Genomic DNA, 27,526 nt, shown 5'->3' with positions numbered 1-27,526 from the left:
AATTATGACACTGTCAGTGTGTCTTCTTGCATTTGTGGCAAAGAAAGGGTCCTGTTTCTATATGAGTAAGCTAGGTTTCATGAGCTATTTGAAGTAATGATGCAATAGATTTCCTTGTCCAACTTTATTCCCTAATTTCATTTTTCCAGCTAAATATTTGGTTAGGATTTTTTATTGGGAAGCTAACCAAAGAAAGAAAACACTTAGGTACCCGGGCATGAGATTAATACATATTAGATAATGTGCATAAAAACTGAGGATCAGATTTAAGTGGTTCTGAATACTATTTGCAGGAATGGTATAAAGATAAAGCTTCTTTTTATCTGGCAAGGAGAAGGATGCACAAATAGAATGGTAATTCTTGGATCCATGAAGAATTTTTTTAAAATACAGACTTTTAAAACCCAATTCTACTTGAAATAATATTCTTTATCATTGAAATCAGAGGTGAAAAGGGGAAGTAATCCAAGGTTAAAGGAGAAAGGAACTTGCATAAATGGGAAGAACCCTAGATAAGAAGGGCTTTTAAGAGACCCTGAAAAATAAGAAACTTTTGGAAAGGTCTGGATAAGTATATAATTTTGGCAGGCAAAGAATGGGGGCTTGAGATGGAGCAGCATAAGAAAGCACAAACACATGGAAACTTCCACGGTTACAGAGGGAAAGAAGAGACCCTCCCATGAAAAACAGAATTGTGGGGCGTGGATTTGGACCTAATCTATTTGTACCTAATACAGAGAGAGAAATGGAGCCAGATCAAATTAGACACTGAAAAACAAGGGTCAACCCTTGAACACAGAGGATTCATAAAATAAACTTTGCTTCAACCTAAGGGTTTCCCCGGTGGTCCGGTGGTTAAGACTCCATGCTTTCACCGCAGGGGGAGCAGTTTCAATCCCTGGTTGGGGAACTATGGTCCCAGATGCCCTGCCGTGTGGCCAAAAACCAAAACAAAGAAACAAACAAAAACCAAAATGATGAACTTGGCTCTGAAGGGTATGTCCAGAACAGACCAAAGAGGAAGGCTGGAGGGAAAGGTACTTGGGGACCTCTGTCATGCTCTGAGGCGGCCTTGGCAGAGCAAGGGTCCAGATGCAACTTGTAAGGGAGGAAATCTCTGATGGAGACAGACCGTGACCTTCAGCAGAGAGAAGCAGCGTCTGAAGGCCATGTCAAGACTTGTCCTGTGGAGGACAACAGTTCATCTCTGCTCAACAGAGGTGTCCAGAGAGAGAAGCGGAGAAGAGTGAAAACAACCCTCCAGACTGGTGCGGTCCTGACGGGCTTTCAGGTGCTAAAAAGGCTATTATGCGATTGTAGGTCTTGAACATTTAAATTAGGGTTCAGACTCACTACTGTGAGAGGAATGAGAAGTGAACTCAAGTCTCAGAGGGGATGATGGCAGTGAGACAACATGATCTAGCCTGAAAAGTTGGCTCCACATCATGAAGTTTTGAGTTAAAGGAAACTAATCTGAAAGAATAAGGGCCAGAAGGGTGCCGGGAGTGAGAGGGTAAGTACTGTTTTTCTATGAGGAATCTTTAGGCTAGGTGAATGCAATTCAAGATAGGTATGCTTCTCTTAATTTGGAGTCTAGTAAAACTGGAAAAGATGGATTCTCTGCCTAAGTCTAGGGTTGCCTACAGGAGGTGAAAACAAGAATAGCATTGAACCTCAGAGAGGTCACACAGATACGTGTGCAGAGCCCTCCCCATGTATATCCTGCATGCAGGTGCAGTCTAAGAAAAGGAAAATAAAACACCACTGTAGAAAACAGGTAACTACTACAGCCTGGGAGCAGAAGATGAATAGTGCCTTCCCAACGCATCCTTCTGTTTTGAATTTTTCCAAAACAGTGGCCAAGGTGCAGGACATTAAGCTGAAGGCAAGAGGAGTGGGCAGACCATAGCTCCACTCCAGACTCAAAGAGGGTAGATGAATGGGATCTCTATCTCTGGTTACCAGCTCTTGAAGCTAAACTACTAGAATTAAATGAAAATTCAACCATTATTTTCAGAGTTTTTCATTTCCAAAAAATACTTACAGTTTGTATTGCTCAAAATGGAAGGGAATCCCTAGATACCTAAACTTCAGAGACATAATACCAGCAGAAGGGGGATCCTTCTAATTCCCTCCCACATGTGGCCACATAAAACAAATGATGAGGAAGAACCTGCAAGAGAACAGAAGTGGGAAAAGGAAAGGAAGAGCAGGGATCTCATTCCATAACCAAGGCAGTGAGTCCTGGCTATTCCCGCCAGCGTGACATATCTGTTGCACACCACTTTCCACTGATTTTGTTCTCCGTCCTCTTTCTTTTCAAAATGGGAGATTTTGTTACAACTACTGTTTTTTCCTTAGGGAGGCATATGAGGTTGACAGAGCAATGTAAACTTCTATTGTAAGTTGCCAGATCATAAACAGAGTTATCTGTGCGATAACCAAGTCCAGAGACAGGAGTTAAGTTTACATTCAACTGTGAAAAAAGATGTTCATGCCATCATACTATAAGCAAATGCTCCTCCTGTTACAGTCACCTACAGATTTGTGTCCTTCTTCGACCTTTTTAGTTGTTAGCTCCACTACAGCTCATATCATAATTCTTGGTGAGCCATTGGTTTTTCAGAGGTAGATTCAGTTTCTTGACCTTCTGTCTCCCAGTGAACTTATTCCTCACCCTACTTCTGTATTTCACCCTCTGGTCACACCCTAGACCTTTTCAGTATCTAGATTACACCTAAAACAAGGTAGGCAAACTCTCTCTTAGCACCGTAAACCTAATCTATTAAGTAATAAAAACTCTCTTGTATATATTTTTGAAAGTTAAATAGGATAATGACATGATCTTAGCACAGTTCCCAGCATATCCAAGATGCTTAATCAAAGTAATTTCTGTTATAATTTCTGTTATATTTAAATTATACAAGGATATAAAAGTCATACAGCTTACCAGCAGACTGTTTGCTGACCACCAATTACATACAAGCTGGACCTATGACAGTAACCTGGTATGTTACTGTCTCTTTTCTTAAGAAATCTACATTCTAACAGAAGAAATACAAAACAACCATGCAAACAAATACATAAGGAAGATAAATCTGAGGCTGTAAGGAAACAGGAGTGTGATGAAGACAGGAAAAAGACATTCTAGTTTGGATGGTTGTGGAAGAACTTTTAGAGGAGGCACTTAAGATCAAAGAGTGAATGGCAGCCATTATAAAATAGAGGAGGAGCTTTCCAAACAAAAATGCAAAGACCCTGGGTCAAGAATAAGCTCAGTGTGTTGGATGTTCAGAAGGAAGTCCAGTGTGGCTCAAAGGTTTCATAAAATGGACAGAGGACATGATGTTTAAGAAGTCAGAAGTCAGATCAAGTAGGGCTTTGTTACGTTAAAAGACTTTTGGTCCTTTCCTAATAAATGGTGGGAAATGTAAGAGATCTCTTTAGCAACCAGTGAATTTCAGAGTGGCAAAGATGAAAGCAATACATCCTTGTATTGCTGGAAAGCAATACAGTTTTAGCAGGCTTTAGTAAAAATACTGTTAAGAGTTAATGGTGTTTTGAATTTATATGGAATGTGCTAGACAGTGTGAGAAAGGTAAAGCCAGGGATGTATTTTGAAGTAAAGTTGACAAGATTTTCTGATAGATCGAATGTGGGGTGTGAGGGGGAAAAATAGGGTCTAGGATGACCCCTAGATTTTTTTTACCAGAGTAAGTAGATAACTGAAGACATCTTTTACCGAAGTGGAGGGGATGGATGGAGAGCTCTGCTGTATGCCAACTTCAGCGAGTTCTTGATATTATTTTAAATTGGTAATTTCAACTCTGAAGTAATTATTTAAGACAAATCTTATTGTCAAAGAATAAAACTAATGGAAACTCAAGGTTGAAGACAAATCTGTGTGTTTCACCAGAGAGAGGTTTCAGGGAGGAGGGAATAAGAATAAAGAAGCAGCCAAAGAGGCGCATTTCTAAATTGCTGTGAAAACAGAGGTAAAGATTCTCCTTAATGCACATTCAGTGTTTGCACCAAGCAGAGGATAAGGGAAGAATGTCAGTACAGGTCCCCAAAGCTGACTGAGAAGAGGGTTGTTATCTAGATCAGTGAGTTCAGATCATCCTAGAAAATAAGTGTTAACCTGATTCCCAACACCTGCCCTCCCAAACTTTTCAGACCATCTGACTGACAGGTACAGATGACAGGCTACTTTGGGAGGGCCACAAATCCAAAGCCAGAATATCAATTATCTTTTGCCAGCCACACATGGTTTCTGCTGCACAGTACCTCCAGGATCATGTGGCAGATAGCAAACATTTAGAAAATGTAGATAGTTAAGATCACAAAGAGTTTGGGATTCAAATCCACTCAAGGCTACTAGCCTACTGTAACTGAAATCAATAAACACTTTTTGCAACATTCTTCACTGAAATCAACTCTCAGATCAACCCTAGCTTCAATGTGGTCCCTGGGGGATGGTGCAGAGAACACAAGGCTGTATAAGCTTTAAAGCTTACAACCCCAGCTTTAAATTCCATTGGGTGACCTTGAGCAACTTCCTTAAACTCCTGAGCCCTGATTAACTCAACAGTAAAATAAGAACTATTTTATCTCCCTTTCAGAATCGCCCATGACTGCAAAAGCTATAAATAAAGTGTCTGATATGATTCAAGGCACAGAGCAAATGCTCAAAGGGTGTTTATTTCTCCATAGCCCTTCTCTCTATTTCTATAGCATAATGTCGGTGGCTCTGCTTATTTCTTTTTATCTTGCATCCTAATTAGTCCCCTACCTTCATCCTTCCCCACTATAGAGTAGCCTCCTAGAGGGAAGAGACCCTGTTTTTATTCAATTCTAGATGTCCATGCTGTGGCATGGACACCGCACTCCATGATCAAACACCAGTGATCAGAGCCTGTGGACCATCACCTTTATCCCCACTCCCTGTGTCTTTACATTCCAGCCATCTCTTCCAGATGGAAGGAAGAGAATAATTGGGTGGGGGTATGTGAGCATATATATGAACTTTTCTCCCAGGTGCTATTCATTTAACATACTTGACTTCCACAGAAACAACTCTTTCTGTCCTGGGAGTCTGACACTATTTCTCCTGATCCCTACACAATCAGCTTTCCTTTCAGATGCTATAGTCAAGTTTCAACTTTTCCTTTTATTTTTAATTAAAGTCTCCATCACCTATTGACTGCAAACTCTTTTGAAAGTGCCTGATGAGACAAAAAGTTCATAACTTTTTGTCTGGTTCGGCTTCCTCTCAGTCAGTGGGGCTGGAACCCTGTGAACCTTTCCCTGTAGCACTGCACAGAATGCACAGGCTGAATATTTAAACAATTCACACAGTTCAAGAACAGTTGCTCATCACTGCTTCCCCAAAAAGCCGGGCCATATTCCTTGGATTCCAGCAGAGTCTTCTACTTCTCATTGACCTCACTGCTTTCCCTACTGTAGGAAACATTAAGTGACAAAGATGGAAAAAGTAACCAAGGGATGCACTCGTAACTTGTCCCTCATCTGGCAAGGGAGAATGCTGGACCTGGTAACCTCTGAGACCTGGAAATTCTATACTGCTCATCAGTTCAGTTCAGTTCAGTCGCTCAGTCGTGTCCGACTCTTTGCAACCCCATGAATTGCAGCACGCCAGGCCTCTCTGTCCATCACCAACTCCCGGAGTCTACCCAAACCCATGTCCATCGAGTCGGTGATGCCATCCAACCATCTCATCCTCTGTCGTCCCCTTCTCCTCCCACCCCCAATCCTACCCAGCATTAGGGTCTTTTCTAATGAGTCAACCCTTCGCATGAGGTGGCCAAAGTATTGGAGTTTCAGCCTCAACATCAGACCTTCCAATGAACACCCAGGATTGATCTCTTTTAGGATGCATTGATTGGATCTCCTTGCAGTCCAAGGGACTCTCAAGAGTCTTCTCCAACACCACAGTTCAAAAGCATCAATTCTTCGGCGCTCATCTTTCTTCACCATCCAACTCTCACATCCATACATGACCACTGGAAAAACCATAGCTTTGCCTAGACGGACTTTCATTGGCAAAGTAATGTCTCTGCTTTTAAATATGCTATCTAGGTTGGCCATAACCTTCCTTCCAAGGAGTAAGCATCTTTTAATTTCATGGCTGCAGTCACCATCAGCAGTGATTCTGGAGCCCAAAAAAATAAAGTCTGACACTGTTTCCACTGTTTCCCCATCTATTTCCCATGAAGTGATGGGACCAAATGCCATGATCTTAGTTTTCTGAATGTTGAGCTTTAAGCCAACTTTTTCACTCTCCTCTTTCACCTTCATCAAGAGGCTCTTTAGTTCTTCTTCACTTTCTGCCATAAGGGTGGTGTCATCCGCATATCTGAGGTTATTGATATTTCTCCCAGCAATCTTGATTCCAGCTTGTGTTTCTTCCAGCCCAGCGTTTCTCATGATGTACTCTGCATATAAGTTAAATAAGAAGGGTGACAATATACAGCCTTGACGGACTCCTTTTCCTATTTGAAACCAGTCTGTTGTTCCATGTCCAGTTCTAACTGTTGCTTCCTGACCTGCATACAGGTTTCTCAAGAGACAGGTCAGATGGTCTGGTATTCCCATCTCTTTCAGAATTTTCCACAGTTTATTGTGGTCCACACAGTCAAAGGCTTTGGCATAGTCAATGAAGCAGAAATAGATGTTTTTCTGGATGTTATACTGGATGTTTTTCTTGATGTTATACTGCTCATACACTCACATAAAACTAAAGTTGGAAAGGATCTTAGAAATGTTCATGCCTAACACCCTTTTTTAAGGAACATGAAACAGAGGGTAAAAGATATTTTTGATTAGTCATCCAGCCATGAATCCTATATCTAAGCATTAAAAAAAAAAATGTTGACAAACATGTTGTACACACAATGGAATATTAAAAGAAAGGAAATTCTGACACATGCTACAAATGGGTGAACCTTGAAAACATTATGCTAAGCGAAAAAAGGTCAATTACAAAAGGACAAATACTATATGATTTCACTTAATGGAGTGAAATTCATAGAAACAGAAAGTAGACTGGTAGTAGGCAGGGGCTGGAGGAAGGAAGGAATCAGTAATTGTTGTTTAATGGGTATAGAGTTTCAGTTTGGGGAGACAAAAAGAGTTCCGGCATTGGATGTTGGTTATAATTGCATAACAGTGTGAATATACTTAAAGCCACTGAATTGGACAGTTAAGGATCCTTAAGTGGTGAATTTTAAGTTATGCATATTTTACTACAATTAAAAGATACATCATTTTGAGGGAAAAAAACTGTTGAGCATCTACTATGTGCCCGGAATTTATATCCCTGTTTATAGGTGAGGAAACTGAGGCTCAAGAATGCATATATGACTTTTTATGGCCCCAAAAGGGTCAGGATTAGGCACAAGTCCTCCTATGTATCTACATTTATTATATTCTCTTCTATTCTAATTAACTGGTAATCATATTTTTCTTCCTTAACAGAAAGAAGCATGATTTTCTCATTTTAATTTGGAAGTCAGCAAATAAGGTCATACCTCAGTGCTTTCTTCTGGTGTGTGATTCATTTACTTCCCCCCAGTTTGTGTTTATTTAAAGCTTCATTAACCAGGCACCCTCATGAGCCAAGAGCAGATGGACCAAACCAATGAACAAATTCTGAAGAGGGAGGAAGGCACTATGTGAGCATTCACCTGCTCCTCTTCTGAGTGGCTTGCAGTCTGGACCTGACTGTATCTGGGGTTTCACTCCTCCCTGGATGCCCCCATTACAAACTGAGGCGATGCCATGTGTGCAGTTCAGGGTAAGGATGCATGGAGATGAAGGCATCTGCATGTAAATATATGTTATGAATGACACTAGCTTTGGTTCTTCCCAAATTTCTGCTCAATTACTATGGCTAGTGGTATTCCTTGATCTGAGAATCACAGCCAGACTAGAGGATAGGAAAATGTCAGTGAAATGCCCTCCCTCAGCTGCGAAGTCTAAGGAACATTGTCAGGTGTTGTGTTCAAAGATTAATGTGGTTTTACATTTTTTATATGCACAAATATATCCATTACCTAAACTACTTTCATTTTGTATGGTACTGATAGTCTATAAAGAATTTTTTGTGCCCATTCTTTTTTATCTTTACATTAACCCTTCAAGATAAACAGTTTGTAGGTCAATTTATATATATATATATATATATATATATATATATAGGTTAATAGAAATTTTATAGGCAAAAGCCTGAAAGTCAGAAAGATTAAAAAACTTACACATGTCACATAGCTAATAGGTAAAAGCTAGGACTAGATGTCCCAGGATTCTGCCTTTTAGTTTGATGCTCATTTCACGTTGTTGTATTTTCACATACAGAAACACACACACACACACACACCCCAGAGAGACAATTAGCATGTGTCCACACACACACACACACACACACACACCCCAGAGAGACAATTAGCATGTGTCCATAACTACAACATATACATTACATTATTGTGAATGTCTGCACATTCATTTTGTTTGAATGTCACAAGAAATAAGTATTATTTCTGCCAAAGGTAAAGTGGAAATTAAAAGTCGGACATCATCTCAAACAACAGCTTTATTTCAGTCATAGAGGGGCCTACTTTATGAAGGATTTCTCCTCCTGTCTCCTCAGAGGGCCAGACAATACAGTAACCTGTGCAAGGCTTACATCTGTATGAGAGCTTAAGTGCCTTTAAATTCTGCAATTAATGTTTATACCCTAACCATTTCTGCTAGGACCTGACATTTCTCTTTTTCGAAATTTGAAACTCATGCCAAGAGACTATGTATTCTTTCACAAATAATTTCTATTTTGCCTTTTCAGAATGGTATATCAACTATCCTATAGAGCAGAAAACAGAGGTCAAAATGTTTCAAAGTGATCCTACTTGATACCCTCAAGGACTTGGGTGTATATCTGGATTTAAAATGTGCTCCATAGTGCATTTTTACCTTCTCTTTTCTCCAATAACTTGATTGCAAACTTAAATATTTAAATAAACCTAAAAGAAAAAAGACTTCAAGGTGAAAAAAACCCCTCAGCTTCTGATACATAAGTTCCTACTCTCCTGCTTGTGTGTCTCCTGGTTTTATCATTTCCCTTCTAATATCTCTAGTTCCCAATCTTTGGAGCCTAGAATACAAATACCATCAGGTTCATGGAGTAATACTGTTATTCTCTTCTACTCTGTGTATTATGTCTAAAGAACATCCATGAGTAGTATCTTCCCCCAAATGATGCTGAATACCACAGGTATATGAAAATGGCAGAAAGAACTGGATATTCCTCTATAGTCAAAATCAAGGTTGATTCCTCATCCATATCAGCAAAAGCAACAGCTCCTGAGAATATCAGGATCAGACAGCCAAAGGTCTGGGGAGGGAACTCGCGACTCATAAAAACGGAACACATTACAAATACTGTGCTAGGAATTCTCACATACAAATTCATTTGATACCCATATTGAGCAAATCTAATAATGAATAATGATTCATATCATCTAAATAATTTGCTTGATATAAAGGTACCAAGTGGTAGGATTTAAGTCCACTATACTCAGTAATGACAAATGCTAACTGCGATTTCTGCCAGTAGCTCTTACAGCTTCCCTAGCTGCCCTCACATCTTTGATCATCAGCTAAGAGCCTCAGGAGCTTGATGGCTCAATGCTTTTCATGGTAGCTATTTCAGTACCATGACTGGGGACAGCTCCCATTATCCAGACAAAGGGTAAAGGGCCCATTCAAGGGACTTATTTTAAAACTACAAGAGCGAGTTAGATTAGTGATATCAAAACCTTTTTAGCTAAATGCCTCTGCAACTCTGTCTTTAGGTATTTGACACAGGACCTAAAATCCAGATTTATGGGCTTCCCTTGTGGGGCAATCTGATGAAGAATCCACCTGCAATGCAGGAGACCTGGGTTCGATCCCTGGGCTGGGAAGATCCCCTGGAAAAGGGAAAGGCTACCCACTCCAGTATTCTGGCCTGGAGAATTCCATGGGATCCAAGGGGTCACAAAGAGTTGGACATGACTAAGCGACTTTCACTTCACTTCACTTCAATACACCCGATATTGGTTCTCTAGTGAGACACTTACATATCCAAAAAGCTTTGTCAAAGGACTTCACCTTTCTTCACATGTCCTTCCATCTCTCTGATATGTGTTTCAGAAATCTACCACGGGTTGCAGAATGTTTCAACAAATTTTAGAAGTGACAATGTGAGACAATGAAAAAGTCTCTACGAGAAGCAGCATTTCCTTTCCTTCCAGACACTGAAGGAATTTAGTTTCCAGTATCAATTTTATCCTGCAGCTTTAATTACGGTCCCTGTAGCCTATTGATTAATGCAGTATGAAGATTTGCCTTAGGGGCAGAAGACTCATAGGCTAAATAAACAATAGTAAGCAGGGTGTCAGGAGAATCAAAGAAAGACTCGAGCTTGATCCAATCGATGTGTTAAGACAGAAGCAGGAGCCGCAGGAGGGGAAGGATGAGCTTGCCAACTTCCCCAGTGCCCTTATTTGTGTGTGAATATTCCCGTCTGCTTGCCCTTCTGTCTTCCTGTGTCACTGATGGAGATGAGACACGGCTGGTCCTAAGAGGACCAGCAGCTTGAAGTCTTCCCTTGGGAAGCTCAAGGGGAATCTTTCACAAGCACTCCTGACTACCAGGACTCAGGTTTACTGGGACTGTCATTTCAGGCCTGTTCGCTGTACCACTAACACACCACCACCAAGCAAAACTCCTAAGGAATTCTGTCCTCAGTCTTAAAGAGACAGAGTAACCTTACGTGTGTGTGTTTGTGTAGCCTTACTGAACCAGGGTGACAGCACGTATGATCAGAGGATGATCAGAAGGCCTGGCTCATAAATCAAAAGAGGTTTGAGTGATAACATCCAAGAACCTTCTGTGCAGATCACTGTGTCAGGGCCCTACAAGATATAACTTCCAGGGATTTCTACTCATGAATGAGCACTTAGCCATATGACATTATGTACAGATGGGCCATAAGAACTTACGCCAGAAATTATATTGAGAACATTTACCCTTTGGGAAAGAATTACAATAACCCTGTAATTCTTGTAACAGGGTAACCCTGTAACCCTCCCTGAGGAAGCAAAGGCCTCTGGTTTAGGGTAAAAAATTAGAACTGTACCTGAAGTACAGTTCAGGTAAAAGGCTGAATTCAGCCTTTATCTCTAAAGCCGATGCTCTTAAACACTATCAGGAAAGAGAAAAAGAAGAAGGAAGAGGAAGAAATGGAGGAGGAGGTAAACTTAGACATTTCTGGGGTTTAAAATATTTCAAGAGATTTTCATCTATGTCAGAGCACTGTGAAAAGAACTCTGACACAAAATACTTACTATGTGACCCTTTACAAAAAATGTGTGCCAACCACTAAGATAATGTGCATGATACTTAAAAAGAAAGGTAGTGTAATGTCTCTGAACAGGTATCACCTAAATCCTTCCTGTTTCCCCTTCTCAACATGTTACGCAATTCAGACAGAAATGCAAATACAGGTATCTACGAATTTTTAAAAAAGCAAATGCATGCTACATGCCCATGCAAAACTCTAGAGCAGCTGAAATCACACTTTTGATTGTGAAGTAGCAACTTGCAAAATTCACGTTTCTCTTCATGCAAAGTCCAGGAAATCTGTCTTTCCTCATCAGTTTTTCTGGGACTGGAAGCCACGTGGGTGTCATGGGAATTCCGGACAAACTTTAGGATCAGACCAATAGGGTGAATTTCCGAGCACCACTACTTGTTGGTTGTACAAACTTCACCTCTTTGAGTCTGTTCCTCCCTCTACATATAAATTTCACCCACTTCTGAGCCCCAATTTAAATCTTCCATAGAGTTTAACTTTTGGCACCTTCTGTATAGCCATAATTAATGAAGAACAAGTGTGCAGCAGCAAATGCTGAACATATGGGTATTCCAGAGACATATCAACATCATTATCAGGAAAAATGAGATGTCACTCAGGGTAAGCATTGCAGTTTTCAGATTCAACCCAAATGAAAATTAATATCCCTCCCTTTGGTACAATATGGGCCAAATATTATCTGCTCAAAATATCAGCATGATAGGTGGCTTGGTATAATGCAAAAAAATATATAACGGGACATGGCTGTATGCCCTTTCTATGTTTCTAAGATGTGGACAATCTCATGCGCCTGTATTGGTGCCAAGAGCAAGGACATGAACTAAAGAATTTTATTAATTTGCCCAAGTTTTCATTTCTTCAAATAATTTTTAATTTTCAGCAAATATATGTGTGTGTGTGTGTGTGTGTGTGTGTATACATGTACATTTGTACAATATACACCTTTGGAAATCCAGTAATATATTTTAAATAAACAGAGTCATTAAAAGATTGGTCACATGCTGAGAAACCAGCTAGATGGGGGTTTCTACATGCAGCTTCTATGTCTTCACGTGAAGACACAGCAGTGCTATGAGGAAGCCTGTTCTGTATCGTCTTCCAAAATACATCTGCCCCAAACACTCAGTTCCTAATGGAAAGGAAATCATCTTTGTTCACAACTTCCTGCTTGCCAAGCATCCCACAAATGCACTATAATTTCCCCCTCATTATACCCAGGTTTACAGATGCAAAGCCTGAGGTTCATTGAGATAAAGAACTGGCCTAAGATCACAGGAGAAGAGACTAAAAAACAAACAAACAAACAAAAAAAAACACTTCTGTTTGTGAGATGATAGGCCTTCAAGTATAGAATGAATCTCTCATGGGACGACTCATACACCCATGACATGAAGTGGAGGGTTAGAAGTACCATTTGGGATTAAGAATTCTTACTTGGAGATCCTCAAAGTATGCAGGGTTCTACTTCTCTTTCAAGCAATGTATTTGTGTCAGCCCAGCATATCAGCATTTCTGATCCTCTTGGTGGTTGGAGGAGAAAGATGGGCTGGTTCAACAGGAGTTACCACCAGGAAAAAGGACTAAGTGAAAGCTCTCCGGACCCTACAGCAAGGAGAGTTGGATGGTATCTTGCACCTTGTACCCCCCTTTGAAATCAGTTGTCAAACCAGAGAGAAAACAGCAAATACTGTTTGTGTTTCTTACAAAAGTAACCATGGTGATAGGATCTGGAGAAGGGGACTGAGATTCTGGACTTTGGTTTAGGTTTTTGACTGTCTGTCTCTATCTCTATACACAGTGGGCAATATACTATAACAGTATATAAATCCTAGATAACCAAACGATTGAAATATGAATGAAAAAATTAATGCAAAAAATGAATGAATGAAAACTTGTCCACAGCTATAACCAGCAAGTCAGATAATCCATAGACTTCTAGCTAAAACCAGGGAAGGTCTATAATGATGGTAATGAAACTTAAATTTCAGAAATTTTCACTTGCACAGGGCTCTTTCAAGGCCCTAGGAGGCCCTAGAGAAATGTGTTCACAAGATCTTAAGCTTTTGCAAAATTTGCAAAAGATAGTTAAACCACAAGTGCTAAATAAAGACGATGTGGTACACATACACAATGAAAGATTACTCAGCCATAAAGAATGAAATAATGCCATTTGCAGCAACATGGCTGGACTTAGAAATTATCACACTAAGTGAAGTAAGTCAGACAAAGACCAATATCTTATGATATTGCTTCTATGCCGAATCTAAAAAAATGGTAAAAATGAACTTATTTACAAAATAAGAGCCACAGATATAGAAAACACACTTATGGTTACAGATGGGGAAAGGAGGGGAGAGATAAATTGGGAGATTGGGATTGACATATACACACTGCTGCTGCTGCTGCTGCTAAGTCGCTTCAGTTATATCCGACTCTGTGCGACCCCATGGATGGCAGCCCACCAGGCTCCACCATCCCTGGGATTCTCCAGGCAAGAACACTGTAGTGGGTTGCCATTTCCTTCTCCAATGCATGAAAGTGAAAAGTGAAAGTGAAGTCGCTCAGTCGTGTCTGACTCCTAGCGACCCCATGGACTGCACCCTACCAGGCTCCTCCATCCATGGAATTTTCCAGGCAAAGAGTACTGGAGCGGGTTGCCAGTGCCTTCTCTGATATACACACTACTATATATCAAATAGATAGGTGATAAGGACTTACTGTAGAACACAGGGCACTCAACACTACTGTAGGGACCTGTATGGGAAAAGAACCTAAAGAAGTAGAAATATGTATGTGCATAACTGATTCACTTTATTGTACACCTGAAACTAACACAATACTGTCAATCAACTATAATCTAGTAAAAAACAATTTAATTATTTAAATTTTTAAGTACATAAATTACTTTATGTATTTACATACATAAATATAAAATAATGATAAAACCCCCACAATTGCTTAAAACTTCAGTCTCTGCTCTCTCAGGCAGAGTGACCTTAAGGTGGTTATCTTTATTTTTAAATCAAGTAAGAAAAGACACACATTTTGTTTGGGTTCAGTAGGACACAATTTATGTGGCTCTCAGTCCCTTTCATGTCAAGTTATTGCTGTAAGAAAGTGGGAAGAACTTTCAGGAATACTTTTGCTGTGTTGAACCACCTGAAATCAAGACATGGGGCTCAAGATGGAAATGTACCACTCTTATGTCTGAAAGCTCTGGGCATCAGAAGTATGTAGGCAATGGAGAAAAAAAAAAAAAAAAACTGGTTTAAAATGTGCTGTGTCAGAAACTAGTTGGTGGAAACTTCTTCCAATCAATGGACACGCACATTTGTAAGCAAAAGATTTCATTCTAATCAAATCCGTGTCAAAATGAAAGTGTTCTCCTGTCAGGGATATACTTGCTAATGTATCTTAAACAACTACAAATGTGTTCTTTATGCAAAATTAAATATAGCAAACCAGATCCCTTGGTATGTAAGTACAAACCTAAAGCAGTACAACAATGGATATAGCACTGTGTCCAGTTTCACACTGTATATATCCCAATGAGTCAATTCAGATCTTAGCATATTTATACAGCAAACAAAGTCTGCTGATCTCAGACAAACAGGCACACAAGAAGGTCTCTGATACCACAAATCTACCTGAAGAAACAGTGTTCCAATGACAAACTACCTACACGTCTCTAACCATATGCCAAGAGATACAATATGAGTTATTTGATAACCTAATCATGGATCTCAGTAAAACGTGGCAAAAAAATTTAATGTACTTATTTGTATCTATTTATGCCTTAATTTCAGAATAATTTTGTATATTTTATAGAATTATCTTAAAGATATGCATATATAATAAACATGCAATTGCAGTTAAAATTATTAAAAATAAAAATTGGCAGGTACACAGTAAAATTTATATTTTCTGGATTTTGTGTTTTTGGTGTCTTTCAGCATTTTAATGCTATCATCTGTATGACTTACTTTCCCAATAAAAGGAAATATTTATTTCTATACCTAATTTTGGATTTAAAAGGTTATTCACTTTGAGAGACCTGCACACGTGTGCATATATATACACACAGACTATGTATATAAGCATTCAGTCCAACAAAACCAAAACCCACCTGTGAGCTCAGAGAGGTAAACTTTTCAACAATAGTGCAGACTGAATTGTTTTTGATTTTTTTTTTTTTTTTGCACTTCCTGCCTTGAGTAGCAGATGATTTCGAGTTTGTCTACAACAAAGAGCCAAGGCATGTGCTGGGAACACTGGGGCTGGCCACTGATGGAGCAGCCAGTGGGGAGGGGGATGTGGTCCTTCTGACCCTTTTCTCCCCCTCCACCTGTTCCAGAAAATCCATGCCTGAAAACACTCCAGATCCATGGAGCAAACATCCCACCACAACTGCATTCCTGATTGGTCAGCTCTCTGTTCCATCCTCCCTGACACATTTCTGTGCAGGCTTTTGCACATGTCCTGGTTCATGTCCTAGTCACAGATGATTCCTGGTTGAAGGTTGCTGGCCCAGGGTAGCATTTATTAGCATCAGTTTTCCTTCATAACTGGAAGAAGTCTGAGGGAGGAAAACAGCTACCAGAATGAGTCAAGGGGACCTTGGGCGGGTATGAACCGAGTCATAATCGAGCACATGCCAGCACAGCCATCAGTGTGGCCCGCCTTTTTCACCAGCCAGCCTCAGAAAGATTCTCATAGCAAAAGAAAAGGAAGAAATAAAATCTGTCCTTAAACATTCCTTTCAAGTAGGTATAAGCCCATGTCTCATTTTTCCTATGTACTTCCATGTTCCCCAGAAACTCTGCACAGGTGGAGTTACTGATGGAGCCCCAAGGGCAAACTTAACCTGCTGGAAAGGTCAGTGGTAGAACTGGTTTGGTTTTGATGCTCAACAGGTGGAAATTGCTAGTTAAATCAGCCAAAACTTGCACTGCCTGGTGGTTGGATTGGTACAGGTATAGGCTACAACATTCTTCTTTATAATTCATGATGGGCATAGAGACTCTTGCCTGGTCTTTGCTACTGGGTCACTTAAACCTGGCCTCTTTGGAGAAATATAGTTTACTACTGTGAATGCACCACATGAGGATACAATGTTAGACAGAAGTATCAAGGGGAACAAAGTCCATCTTCAGAGTTTCAATTGGTGTTGGGAAAAAAACATAATTAGCAATCCCAAGACAGTGAGTTTCCAGACTGTGTGACGTGAGAAACTGCGTGTGTGCGTGTGTGTGTGTGTGTATTAGTCACTCAGTCACGTCTGACTCTTTGTGGCCCCATGGACTATGGCCCACCAGGCTCCTCTGTCCATGGGATTCTCCAGGCAAGAATACTAGAGTGGGTTGCCATGCCATTCTCCAGGGGATCTTCCCAACCCAGGGATCAAACCTAGGTCTCTGACATTGCAGACAGATTCTTTACCAATTGAGCTACTTGGGAAGCCCATGAGAAACTATCGAAGGAAGTAATCACATAGGGTCCTCAGTGGTGCTTCAGTAAGAAGGTAGCATAGGAAGTTTCCTTAATAATCGGTGGAATTCACCAGGCAGACAAGGGAGAAGCATGTCCTGGGAAGACAACCACAACACACAAGAGAAAAGGCACAGGATAAAAAAATTCAGTGTATTCCAAGGTATATAAGGAACCTGGTGTGTCTAAGGTGCAGGGTGATGCCAGAAGCTGCTGCTGTGGGTCTAGGCTGAGGCTACCTCCTACATCACGTAGTGAGGGCATCATTTAAGGCATGGCCCACATGCTCAACTCATGAGCCTGACAACCAACAGTTATGTTTCTCATTTTTAAAACATAAGATAGTTAGAGCCCTGAACTTGCTGGGATTCTATTCCAGAAGTTACTTGGTCCAGTTCAATCAATGATTCCTTTCAGCTCCACCTGGCAATACTTCCTTACTAGAGCGCCTCAAATAACTGACTCAAGCTTCAATTAAATGAGGCAATTGTAAGCACAGGCAGCACAATTAGAGGGCAGCCCGGGTGAAGTAAGGTGGGTAGGATTACTTCTCTAGACAGCCTTGGATTCAGGGTTAGTTAATTAACTCCATAGAGTTGTGGCTTCTTCCTTTGTCTAAATGTAATCACCTCCCAACTAATCAACAGAAACACAAGAAAATAAGATTTTTCAGAGGCATAAAAGACCTAGGACAACTTGCATTAGGCATGTAGGCAAACCTTGTGAGACCACAGTTCCTATTTCAGGCCTCAGCCACCACTGTCCTAGTCTGAACTAGGTAATTATTCCAGTATTGGAGTCTCTCTGGGCTTCCTATAGCTGAGATTGCCAGCAAATCTGGGTGGGTATGTGAATTGTATGTGTACAGAGGAGAAATATTTTTGACAAAACTGACTCCAGGGATCCTAATGAGTTTTATCTCCAAGGAAATAATTTCCATGAGAGGTACAAAAAGAATACACATACTCCAATGATGTTTGCATGGTCAAATGTGCTAATTTTGTCTTTTATTTTGTTGTTGCAAGGTGTTTGCTTCTAGAGCCTGAGAATTCTACTGAATGCCATCGAAAATGAAAATCTTCCATTCTCATCCTCCAGATAAGTCTTAAGTCCTTAAGAGTTCTAAGTCCTTGAAGTCTTAATGGGGGGAGCAATTTTGCCCCCCAGAAGATGTCAAGCATTATCTGGAGACATTTCTGGTTGTCACAACTCCTGAGGATGTACTACAGGCATCTAGCAAAGCAAGTGATACTGCTAAATAGCTTCGTACACATAGGACAAGCTAAGAACTGGTGGGTGAAGGAGCATGGAAATGAGAAGACAGGCAAACTAGAAACTGGCAGTGTCCATCACCATGAATGTGGATGATAAGGGGGAAGTACAGTCAGGTCTCTGACCTGAGTGATGAAGAAGAAAGCTGTATAATTCTCCAAAAAAAGTAATTCAAGCAGAGGTGCAGAGCTGACCTGCAGGTGGTGAGGGGTGGGGAGAGGAAAGACAGCTGTTGATACTCATTCTTATCTCATGACCTTTGGGTCTTAGCTCCAGAACCACACTTTATAGCTGCTTGGTTCTTCCATGAACCCTCAGTCCAAGCTTATTAGTCATGTTCTGCTAACTGCTAAAGCAAATAACCTACAAACCTTAATGGCTTAAGATTATGAGTTTTTTTTTTTTTTTTCTCTCACTCATGTCACAGTCCAATAGTCTAATGCAGGGCTGTAAGGAAGAGTGGTCTCTGCTCATTTAAGGACAAAGTCCTTTCATCTGGTGGCTTTACTATCCCCTGGGCTCAAAGTCTTCTGCTGAATCTGATGCATCTGGCAAGCTGATGAAGACAAACTGCATGGAAGGTTGTACTTGGGGGAGTCATATCTGGAAGTGGCATACTTCACTTCTAACAGAATTCCGCTGACATACATTAGTACCATAACCCTTCCCAATGCAGGAGAAAATGAGAAATGGTCTTTCTGTGCCCATGTAGAAAAAGGAAGAGCTTTGAGGAATGCACAGGATTCCTGCGCTGCACTGGGCTTTACCAAAACGGCGCCCATTCACACACTCCCGGCTCAGTGAGCAATTTTGGGCCAGGAAGCCTGAGATGGATTTCCCTCCTCTAGCTTGGCCACTACACACGTAAGTCCTGCTGAGTCTTCCTATTGGACATCTGTCAAATCTGCCTCTTCCCCTCCACCCATTTCAAATAAAAGCAAACAAACTCTGTGTAGTCCATGCCCTACTTGGAAAGTTTCAGAAACTTTTGATCTTGTCTTCTGCTCAGAGTCTTATCTCCATCTTCAGTATAGTTTTCACGTAATACAAAGTAAAGTTTCAAATAACCAGAGCAATCCTGAGAAAGAACAAAGCTGGAGGCATCACACTTCTTGACTTCAAACTATACTACAAAGCTACATTAATCCAACAGTACGATATTGGCATGAAGCAGTCATACAGATGAATGAAACAGAATGGAAAGCCCAGAAATAGACCCTCAAACCTATGGTTCAGTTAATATTTGACAAGGGAGCCAAGAATACTCAATGGGGAAAAGATAGTCTCTCCAATAAATTGCAATGGGAAAACAGAATAGACACATGCAGAATAAAGAAATGGGAATGCTATTTCCACTTGCAAAAATCAACTCACAATGGATTAAAGACTTAAATGTAAGACCTGAAGCTATAAAACTCCTAGAAGAAAACACAGAGAAACCTCCTTAACACTGGTCATGGCTACAATTTCTTGGATATGACACTCAAAGCAACAAAGCAAAAATTAAAAAAGACTACATTAAACCAAAAAGCTCCTGAGTAGCAAAAGAAACTATCAATAAAATTAAATGGCAGCTCATAGATATTTTTCCTTCTGTTGGAGTTCATGTTGCTAGGTACCAGGTAGACCAGAAGTACAGGAGAGTCACTGACCCTGCAAGTAGGTTTCAGGTTTGTAAGTACTGTGGCTTCCTCAAACTACAGATGGGGAAAATGCGGTATATTCTACACTGTCTTCTCATGTACTCCACTGGAGTTGAGCTCATAACCCACAAAAGGAAACTACTGCTTCCTTCCCTCTCCTATCTCACTTCCTCACTCCTTTTTTCAGAATCACCTCACAAATAAGCTACTTACAATAAAGTCCTTGTCTTAGAGACTGCCTGCAAAAGGACTCAATCTAAGATATTTGATAAGCTTGAAGTCAGCAAACTTCTTCTTAAAAGGCCAGATAAGAAATACTTTAGGCTTAAGGATCATATGGTTTCTGTCACAACTACTCAACTCTGCAGTTGTATCAATAAAGCAGTTGTAGGCAATATTTTAATGAATGAACAATGATGTTTTCTAGTAAATGTTCATTTAGAAAAAATAAGTGGTAGGTCAAACTTGGCCCTACTCCTGTGATAGCAGGCTAATAAAATAACTCTAGGTAACTTACACCAAAAGGAATTAAGTGGAAGGGTACTTTACAACTCCTAAGCAACGGAGAACTTAGAAAAGTAGGATTATAAAGGTGCAAGAATGAAACTCTAGGAAGCAGAAAATGATGGTCTCTTCAGGGCATGCCACTAGAATTAATCTGTTCCAACTGATTTTTCTACCATTGAATCTTTTTACTCAGGATTCAGAGAACTAGGATGAAGAGACCAATCAGCATGGCTTGGGCCATGGGTCTTCTTACCTAGAGCCACTAGAATTAATCTGTTCCAACTGATTTTTCTACCATTGAATCTTTTTACTCAGGATTCAGAGAACTAGGATGAAGAGACCAATCAGCATGGCTTGGGCCATGGGTCTTCTTACCTAGAGAAGTGCAGTGCAACAACCCTAGACTGATAATCCCAGCAGATCACATGCCATGGAGGAAGAAATATTTCCCCTATGGAAATCAGAGTGATACTGCAAAAAAAAAAAAAAGTGAATAATGAATGGCCAACACACAAAAAAATGCCCACCACATTTACTGGTCTGCAATTTTGTTCATCTCCCATATTTTGTTGGTTCCACCTTAATAGCTGTGTTTTACAACTGGCCATGCGGTCGTTAATTTTTTCCTTCTCAAGTTTAACCTTATTCTTTAATTTCCTTAACATTTTCACAATCGCTAGTACTTAAGGAAGTTTATCTATTAAGTAATATAATTCATTTACTACATTGGAAAGCTGAACTTTTTATTTTATAGTAATGCAAACATTAAGATGGTGAATCCACCAATAATTTGTCCCCTACATTCATCCCTTGACTTGTAGCTGTGTTGTTCTCTAGTGTAAGACTCATAGAGGGCAACTCTGGGCTATCCTAACACCGTATTGTAATGGACCACACCAACGTTTTCTGACTCTACTAACAAATCAGTGTGGAGACCCACAGGCTCTCCAGAAGACTGGTGACTGGAATAAAACAGAGCTGCCAAAATGCTGAGACCAACCTCCTGTTCTAGCCCAGACAGTCTCCTCTAATTATATTATCACTGACAATACAGAGGCACAGTTCTATACAGACCAATCTTAGCATCTCAACCCTCTGTGTAGCAATGCTCCATAAATCCATGACATTTTATAACATTTCTTAAGTGACTCAGGATAAATGTCACTAGGTTATTGGAAAAGTAAATGAATGACCCTTAAGTATGATCATAAAGTAGCTCTTTCCTTGTCCAAGCATGACTTTCTGCCCTCCTACACAAATTCCAGATCTGAGACCTCTCTGAACCTGACTACCTTAATTAGCATAGGCCAAATCTGGCTGTGATCACCTCGTGTTCAGAGCTTGAGACGCTGTCTATCAAGTGCCATGGGACTGGACTTTTGCAATTCATTCAGCATGAGATTTTCATTTTGTTCATGAGGACACATAGGGTGATTATAGATGGCTAGAGATGTATTGAGAAAAGATGTTTTTATTGTGTTAAATAAAATATACTATTAAAATTAATTTTGCTTGTTTTTTTGTACTTTTTAATGTCGCTACTAAAAATAATTAATTACATATGCTGTTCACGTTACATTTCTTTGAGATGGCACTTCTCTGGGCTATCGAGAGAATAATTATTTTAGAGGATCTGTGAACTGTGGGCACATTTGCAAAGTACATAAAGGCTTCTGTCTATATGGGACAGCTACTGGTTGTGCACCACTCAGAGCTCTGGCTGCTGCTCTTCCCAAGGGTGTTCAGTCATGTTGTGGGTAAACTAATTTAAAAAGACGTCTGTGAACTCAACTGGAAACATTTCACGGGACTCTTTCAATGTTGGTAAAGGAAAGAAGGCTGAGATCATAGGCAGTTGCATTATTAATAATATTCATTATAGCAATTACACAATCACAATGCCATCTGTTGTTAAGTAGTGACAATGTGGGACACACTACAGAAAAAGAAAATCTTCCTACTGCATTAGTCATAGGACTGATCTTTTCTATTTATTTGTTTTTTCCCAGTGCTTACAAGGCTTATTTTGGTAAAAAGCATAAGCAGAGCTCAACTTATTTTTGGTTAACCTATGAATTTAAGGGTTTTGATATACAAAAATAACAAATCCCCAAACCCTAGAAGAATTTCAGTGTGAGAACTGTGAGCTTACTGAGAGGAACTAGCAGATGAAGAAAAGAAGGAAGGAAGAGAGGGAGGAAGGAAGGGAAGAAACATTCAAACCAGTGTCTTCATGCTAAAGATGACTGAGACTTGAACGGGACCTCTAAGGTAGCTTTAATCTCTGGAGTCTTTGTTTTTAAGGCAACTAGCCTCAAAACAATACTTTCAAGAATGTTTCACTCAAATTTGTGAATGAAAAGATGTACTGTAGGAAATAAAGTGAAAAAAGTTGAGAATGCAATAAGAAGGAGAGAAGAGAAAGGCGGAGATGCAGAAGACAGAGAAAATGGGTATCTGTATCTTCTCCGTGTCAGGTGCACACTCAACCACCACAGTGAGGTTACACCAACTACCGGCTTATTGACACCTCTTTCAGTCTAGGCAAGTCTTTAATCCTCAACCACACCATGTAAACATTATCCCATTTCCCATTTGAGGAAACAGATTCAAATAAATTGGGGTTAAATACATTAGCCAAGATTATTACAGTGGAAGAATGAGAATTTAAATCCAAATCTACCCACTACAGAGTCCACTATTTCCCCACTTCTCCTAAAAGATACACCCATGTCTTCTTGCTATTTCCTCAAGTGTATGCCATACAGAAAAAATATAAGCAAGATTTGTTGTTTGGTTAGGATCTGACAACAAGGTGGTGCCCTTGAAGTCAACCACCCATTTAGACTCTGAGGTCCAGTGCTGTCCAATATGGTAGCCACTATCCACATGACAAATCACCTCAGATTTCAAAGGAAGGCCTACTACAAAAATAAGAATATAAAATATCATAAATAATTTTATATCAATTACATGTCAACATGGCAATGTTTGGCTATATTGAGGTAAAATGAAATATATTATTAACCCTAACTTTTTAATTTTTATAAGATTTTTTTTATGTGCACCATTTTTAAAGTCTTTAGAGAATTTGTTACAAATATTGTTTCTGTTTTATGTTTTTGTTTTTTGGCTGAGAGGCATGTGGGATCCTATCTCCCAGACCAGGGATCCAGCCTACATCCCCTGCAGTGGAAGATGAAGTCTTAACTAATAGACAACTTGGGAAATCCTGATGCTTTACTTTTTTAATGAAGTTACTAGAAAATTTTAAATTACATACATGGTCGTGTGTGTGTGTGTGTGTGTGTGTGTGTGTGTGTGTGTGTGTTTTAAAAAACAATACTGTTTTATTACTAACAGTAGTGACCTGCCTGGGTAGGTGGGTGTGCCAGGCTCAGGGTATCTGGGGGCTGTGAAGAGCAGATAACTGAGAGGCTGGAGAGAAAGGGAGTGGGTCTGGAGACCAGGCCCAAAGGCTCCTCCAATTTACTTCTGTCAAGAGGCAGACTTAACAAAGGATTCATGGCAAGCAATGGCTAGGCCACCAATAAGATTAAGAAATTCTTGGAAATCTAGCTGCCCATCAGAGTTGAGATCCAATTTCTTCATCATGCGGTCAAGGACACCAGGGTCCTTCTGGTTCTTTGTGAAGGCATCCAGCTCTATATTCATGAAGATTAGGAACTTGGTCTTAGAGAATTTGCTGTTGTTACCATCCCTTCTAGCATGCCTTTGGAAAACAGCAATCAGAGACTCAATGCATCGTTCAGTCTCCATAGGGCTGGATACTTTTGCCATGTCGGAGAGGAGTGAGGCGCGTAGATGCGAGCCCATTTTACATTTCTAACGGGCAGTGCTGCACTGGGCTATCTATAGAATGCTTGCCACTGGCAGCAAAACATCTGACATAGTATGGTGTTGCTGGCACATGCCATAAGACATGTGGCATTTTCCAAAAAAGTTAATTCATCCACCTCATGGTGGGTAGGTTCACAGCACCTCCTTTCTCTGGAAAATTCTCCCTAGCTGATAGGGAACACCTGGCCAGGGAGGCCACAAATCTCCTTTACTTCCCTACCCACACAGGAGCAGCCAATGACCCATGCTAGATTTAAGGGTCAAAACACAGCCAGTCACAAGGGCAGGTTGTCAGCTCTGCTTCTGATCAACTGGCTATCAATCAGATGTTTCCAAGACCCCCTCCTAGGGTTTGATTAATTTCCTAGGCTCACAGAACTCAGAGAAATATTTTACTTACTAGATTGCCAGTTTACTATAAAGGAATATAACTTAGGAACAGTCAGATGGAAGAGATGTCCAGGGCACCAGGGCAGGGTATGGGGCATGGGTGCAGAATTTCCATGTCCGTTCCAGGTGACCCACTTTCCCAGCACCTCCACGTGTTCACCAGGTTGAAAGTTCTCTGTAATTGCTTTTTATGCAGGCTCCAATACACAGGCACAACTGATTTAAACACCGGCCATTAGTGATTGAACTCAACCTCCAGCACCATTCCCCTCCCCAGAGGCCATGGGAGGACTGAAAGTTGCAACCCTCTAATCACTTACTTGTTTCTGGTAACCATGCCACATCCATCGGTTGCCTAGAGGCTTTCCCAAAGTTGCTCATTAACATAACAAAAGAAATATTTACCACTCTTTATCACAGGAAATTCCCAGAGTTTGGGGACCTGTGAACCAGGACCTTTGGAAGAAGACCAAATATATATCAGAAATATATAAATCACATAAATAGCAGCGACCACAGACCCAATTTTTTAAACAATGTATTTCTACAGGTTTCTAACATTCTGTAAATGTTATGCATGTATTAGTACCAATAAAAATGTGGCAGGTGCAACTGTCTACTGAAAGTGAAAAGTGAAAGTGAAAGTCACTCAGTTGTGTCCGGCTCCTTGTGACCCCATGGACTATACAGTCTATGGACTTCTCCAGGCCAGAATACTGGAGTGGGTAGCCTTTCTCTTCTCCTGGAGATTTTCCCAACCCAGGGATCGAACCTAGGCCTTCTGCATTGCAGGCGGATTCTTTACCAGCTGAGCCACAAAGGAAGCCCTGTTGTCTACTAGCAACTACAAATAGCTTCAAGGACAAAACCTTTTTTCTCTATGCCTAGCTCCAGTATGAAAGATACATTTCATAATGACTGACAGCCTCCATTCTGGTTTCAAATGAAATAAGTAAAAATTAAAGAAAATTACAAATACCTTTCTGGGATTTATTTTAAAATCACCTACCTAATACTGGATTACAGAAACAAACATATAAAATTCAAAACAGGACTGACTAAACAGGAAAATTAAGAAAGCTAATACATTCTTTGTACAGAAATTATGCCACAAATGAAGCTAGATGCCTTAAAACTAGCTCCTTTAATCTCTGAGACTAGTGTCCCTATTTTACAGATGAGAAAACTGAGTTGCACCAGTGCTCTGTAACTTGATTCTGTTCATCCATCTAACAAAAATACAGGGTCTGGTACAAACACATATCTAACTCTAAGACAACTGGTTTCTCTGCTCTACCAGTAGTTTTGAATTTTTTCAGAGTGTTCACCCAGTAAAAAAGTATTAAACAGAAGCCTCAATTAAATAGAGTTGAGAGACCAGAAGCTCTCATGCCTGACAACCAGTAAAGAGCCCAACAGGAAGAAAAAAGATGTCCTTTTCTTTCCTAGCAAGCACTCAGCCAATGAGACACTGTCACAAATCAGCCAATAAGAAACCACAGCTTCTGTTTACTATAGCCCTCCCAACTTCCTTTTTTCCTCTATAAAAAGAGTTCTCCTTTTCATTTTTGCAGAAGACTTGAAAGGTGGTTTGCCTGTTGCAGACCCTGAAGTGCAATTCTTGGTTGATCCCAAGTAAACCTACTTTTGCCGGAGAAAAATTGGCAGTCTATTTGTTTCAGGTCAAAACATTTCTAATAAATAATCTCAATGCTTAATACATGAAATTTCAATTATTTTTAGGACATTTTCAGAATACAAACATATTTTTTCAACATCATAATATTGGTGACCCTGCTTATTTAACTTACATGCAGAGTACATCATGAGAAACACTGGGCTGGAAGAAGCACAAGCTGGAATCAAGATTGCTGGGAGAAATATCAATAATCGCAGATAGGCAGATGACACCAATCTTATGGCAAAAAGTGAAGAACTAAAGAGCCTCTTGATGAAAGTGAAAGAGGAGAGTCAAAAAGTTGGCTTAAAGCTCCACGTTCAGAAAACTAAGGTCATGGCATCTGGTCCCATCATTTCATGGCAAATAGATGGGGAAACAGTGGAAACAGTGTCAGACTTTATTTTTCTGGGCTCCAAAATCACTGCAGATGGTGATTGCAGCCATGAAATTAAAAGATGCTTGCTCCTTGGAAGGAAAGTTATGACCAACCTAGACAGCATACTAAAAACCAGAGACATTACTTTGTCAACAAAAGTCCATCTAGTCAGGGCTATGGTTTTTCCAGTAGTCATGTATGGATGTGAGAGTTGGATGGTGAAGAAAGCTGAGTGCTGAAGAATTGATGCTTTTGAACTGTGGTGTTGGAAAAGACTCTTGAGAGTCCCTTGGACTGCAAGGAGATCCAACCAGTCCATCCTAAAGGAGATCAGTCCTGGGTGTTCACTGGTAGGATTGATGTTGAAGCTGAAACTCCAATACTTTGGCCACCTGATGCAAAGAGCTGACTCATTTGAAAAGACCCTGATTCTGGGAAAGATTGAGGGCAGGAGGAGAAGGGGATGATGGAGGATGAGATAGTTGGATGGCATCACCGACTCAATGGACATGGGTTTGGGTGGACTCTGGCAGTTGGTGATAGACAGGGAGGCCTGGCGTGCTGCGGTTCATAGGGTCACAAAGAGTCAGACACGACTGAGCGACTGAACTGAACTGAATACTGGTGAAAGAGTAGGGGTAAAAGCCATATCATCTTGCCATTTTGTCATTGTTTACTTTGTTTACATGGTTAGAATGCCCTTTAATCTAATCTTTACAATCAAATCTTTACCATCACATCAAAAAGAATAAAATATGAAAGAACAAATCTACCTAAGGAAGTAAAAGACCTATTCTCAGAAAATTATAAGACATTGATGAAAGAAATTAAAGACAACACAAGCTGACCAAAATGTATACCATGTTCATGGATTG

Source organism: Giraffa tippelskirchi, chromosome 9, assembly GCF_054371585.1.
Source record: "Giraffa tippelskirchi isolate mGirTip1 chromosome 9, T2T-mGirTip1v1.2.pri, whole genome shotgun sequence".
In the NCBI taxonomy this organism is placed as follows: Eukaryota; Metazoa; Chordata; class Mammalia; order Artiodactyla; family Giraffidae; genus Giraffa; species Giraffa tippelskirchi.
The sequence above is the reverse complement of the archived record's forward strand: the minus strand, read 5'-3'. Positions refer to the sequence as shown.